Below are 4,545 nucleotides of genomic sequence, written 5' to 3'. Positions count from 1 at the left end.
TGTCAGGCACCCCCCTGGGAGCTGGGACAGGTCGGGGTTCAGCCGGCATCCCCCTGGGAGCAGGGACGGGTCGGGGTGCAGCTGGCAGGTCAGGCATGAAGTCCTCTGAGGGGTCAGGCATGGAGTCCTCTGAGGGGTCAGGCATAGAGTCAGCCGGCGGGTCAGGGTCTGACCACCAAGCCACACCAACTTTCCTGGAAGGAAAATAAAACTCATTACTTACCTTTCACCAATCCTGGTCTTCATTCTGGGTTTCGGCGTCTGGGTCTGTCAATCCTTCAAGTCATGACACAAAGGGCCAAAATCTAAATGTGATCCCGGTCTGTGGGTCAAATACAATAATTTTTTGTTGTCATGAAATAAAAGCAGAGAATAAAGAATATAGTTTAGCTTATTTTTTTGTATTTGGTACTTTTCAAGGTAACACACATTAGTGAGACTAATAAGTTAGTAACATTTTTCTTTTCGGCAATTAACGCCGAACTTTCATAGCTAGCCAATGTGGTGCTGTCCTGTGCTGCAGAGCGGATCATGAGGATGGCTTGCTGTGACAGAAGTTTAGATTGGAAACCTACCTACCTACCGACCCACCCACCCACCCACCGTGAAGCTTGGGGGTGGAAGCATGCTGCTTTAAGGCTGCTTATCTGCAACAGGGGCAGGACGACTGATCTGGAAAGAAAAGTAAAGAATGAATGGGGCCATGTATGCTAAAACTTTGGTCAAAAACCTCCTTCCATCAGTGAGTCCATTGAGACTAAAACGTGGCTGGGTCTTCCAGCGTGACTGATCACAAACACATCACCCGGGCAACAAAGAAGAGGCGACGTCAAAAGCATTTCAAGGTTCTGGAGGGTTATAGCCAGTCTCTGGACCTCAATCCAATGGAGAATCTGTGAAGGGAATAAAAGTCTTTGTTTTCCAGCAACAGCTCTTGAGAAGATCTCCATGGAGAAAAAAAGCAGCTACAGTGTTCAAACCTGCTGAAGACCTACAGGAAATGTCACTAAAACCAGAATTGCATTACAAAGCATTTAGGTGAACTCAAGATATTGATCAAATACTTATTTTCTGCAACATTATAACAAGTTCTGAATTTGTACTTCTGTACTGTACGTGGAGAAAGAGGGAAGTGTGACATTAAGGAAAAAAAGGATTTTCTTCATGTTCAGAGCATGTATCATGTGAAAGAATACATATTTCTGACACAAACATGAAGCAGCGGACACGATTCTTTATGCTTCATGTTTTCCTTTTTGGCTCATATGCTGTTTTTCAAGACAATTATGGAAACTTTGCCACCTTACAATCTCTAAGAATCCCTGCGGAAAATCCCAAAATGGATTTTTTGAGATATGAAATTCTTTATTCTTTCTGACAAGGCTAAATATTTATAAAGTTTTTGTACTCTCTTTCCTGGTTCCACAGAAGATAAAACTGTTCTCCACCTCGGGATTGGTGGCACCTCTGCACTTTCATCCACAAGCTTCTCTGTATCCATGGCAACATTTCATTTTAGTATTGATTTTACCATTTGAACACTCTGCAGATCTTGTTATCCTTATTATTGCCAGAACAAAATGCCTCTCAGCAGCCACTGGACTGATTTGGGTTATAGCCACACAGGCTCCATTAAGACTCTGTCTCAACCTATTTGGGTCCTCAATGAAATTCTCCAATGGTACCATTAGAGTAGCTAGATGGGTCACACATGCCCGCCAGCACACCTGCACTCAAACTAATGTTCATGCAGTGACTATGCTAAAAAGAAAGATGGAAAATGTGAACTTTGAGGAGTCTTAAAAAAACCTTGTGAACCAAGTTTCAGAGAAGAAAAAAGACCCTGTGCGCTGAAATGACCAAAGACCTGTGAGTCTGACATGAGCTCTCCTTTAACCCTTGTGCTATCCTGTGACCCCACCTTTACATTGACGTGTTCTCCCTCCCATGACAAAGGTGGAGAGGATTTCATGTAATCCATGGACACCAGTGAAGATCACAAATCATTGAAGAAAAAAGGTTCAGAGCACTGTCTTGGTCTTTTTTGCAGAAAAGATTCAGTGAGGAAACAGAGGAACAGCTTTGTTCCGTGTCTTAAACCTCTGAATAATATGTGCCACTGTCATCACAGGAACTTCAATCTGCTTATAGATGGTTTTACAGCCTTTACCTTTACGATGTTTGTCCATAATTTTGTTTCTAATGTCCTGGGACAATTATCTCCTTGGCTTTCTGTTGTCCATGTTCAGTGTTGTTCACATCTTTTCACCAAACAGCAACGTGACTCTCTTTAAATAGGCAGACAGACTGATTATGGGTTTGAAAACAGCTGTGATGTCAATTAAAGGACATACCTGAGTTCATCATGACCCCCTGGAAAATTAGTTCTCAGTCTTTTATGGAGTTACCATCATTTTTGTCCAGCCCTATTTCATTGGTTTGTTTTTTTAAATAATTCTGTTAATCAAAAACTCAAAAGTAATGGCTGATTTTGATTATTTAAATTTCAACAAATTTAATTTATTGTTACTTTTGAACGTTTAAAGTCATTTCAGTGAGCATTGTGGACTTTCTTTCTTTAACTGAGGGGTACCAACAATTTTGTCGACCACTGTATGTCAAAGAGCGTGTTTTAAGGAGTCGCTGTGACACCTCCATTGTTAAAGGGTTAACAAACAGCTAATTTTCTGTCTCATCATGTTTCTGGCAACCAAACCTACAGCTTCCCCTCTCAAGTTTAAAGCTAACCCAGAAACTCGATCAGCAGGTGCTTTGCTCCCAGCATGCACAATATTTATGAATGATGTGAATGCTCTCGCCAGCCTGCTGAGCTTGGATTGGTGCAAAACTCTCAACTCCTAGCCTATTGACATTACAAAAGGCTCCTCTCTCCAAAAAAAACAAAGTTTTAACTTAACTTCAGAAAAAAAGCTAAAACAAGGCAACTTAGCTTCCACCTTCTGCTTTGCTACACCATACAACTAAAGACCTAACAGAACATAGGAAAGTAATCTAATTTCAATCTATTTTTTTTTATTTACCTTGCTAAAGTCCACTCAGGGACAAAGTTGCAAATTTCTAACAGCCCATAATACTATTCTAACAGCAGAATTGTTGAGAATAACAGAAAATTCCTTTAATACATCCATAAATTACCATTTATTGAATTTTTCCTGCAAAAATGATCATTTTACAAAAGCAGTGCTGTCAACTATGTCACACAGGTGTTGATAAAGTACTAATGACACAAAAACATAAAAGAATATTCCATAGGATTTACTTGTTCATAGAATCTAATAGCTAAACATGAGAATACCTGGATGTAATAACTCTGTAATTGGATCAGGATGACTAGATGCAGGACAGAACAGACAAAGTTGAGTGAAGGGTTGGTATTTAATAACAAAAAGTCCCACTCCAGGCAGAAAATCAAAACCAAAAACCAATAAAGTTCATAAGTGTTGATACCAAGTAGCATAAACACTTGAGCTGATGTCACAGGAAACCTCCGTTTATCTATCCATCTGACAGTCATCAGAACAGCTGATACACTCAGAACCAGATGCTTTAACAAGTATCTTCCGAGGGGTTGTGAGTTCCAGGCTTTCAGGACTGTGCAGTATCTGGTGACTTGACTGCTGGTAAAATGAAGAGAAAGGTTTCAGTTTAACCAATAGGGCTGACTTTTACTTTCTAGACCATGTGCAAAATATTCAGAGAAATGTAACTTTTATGCGAGTCATTTATTTTTTAATGAATGACATCGTTTTCAATAAAGAGGGTTTATTATATTTGTCAATTCAATTCAATTCAATTCAATTTTATTTGTATAGCCCAAATTCACAACAACAGTCGTCTCGATGGGCTTCGTATCGGTGATTAAAAAAGTAAAACATAAAATCAAAAGGATCATGAATACAAAGAGTTCAATAGGAAAATACTAAAATGAACTAACAAACTGACTAAGCTATACTGGCATCCCTGCCCTTAGACCCCCCTTCGCGGTAAGGAAAAACTCCTAAAAAACGGATTCCGGAAAAAAACGAAGAAACCTCAGGGGTGCCCACGTGAAGGAGGGATCCTCCCCCAGGACGGACAGGCGATTTACCAGAACTCTTAGAGAAGAATTAACTTATCTAACTCTACAACTACATGTATAAAATCCAGCAGACGAGCTTCATCCAGCCGTGGTTGGGGGGACCGTCAGGGGCGCGAGTCACGCCTGAGACAGGAACCACAGCCAGGTGTAGGAGCAGGAGCAGAGACAAGGTACACGGTCAGGTACAGAGCAGAGACGAGCCAGAGACGAGCCAGAGGCAGGATCCACAGCCAGGTGTGGGTCCTTCAGAAGATGGTGGGCTTTTCTCCAAGCGTCCTGTGAAAAAGTTTATTAGCCCAGCTCTCATGTTATGTTGACATGGAACTGCTGCTGAAGGGTTGCTGGTTTTAAACCTGTTGGAGTTTGGGTAAGTACAAATGGTGGGACAGTGGTGGAGCAGTGTTTGACCCCCTTGACCCTACCTGCTTCAGTGGATCTGTGGTTTA

Source organism: Oryzias latipes, chromosome 12 (assembly GCF_053564925.1).
Source record: "Oryzias latipes strain Hd-rR chromosome 12, Olatipes_Hd-rR_3.1".
Taxonomy (NCBI): Eukaryota; Metazoa; Chordata; class Actinopteri; order Beloniformes; family Adrianichthyidae; genus Oryzias; species Oryzias latipes.
The sequence above is the reverse complement of the archived record's forward strand: the minus strand, read 5'-3'. Positions refer to the sequence as shown.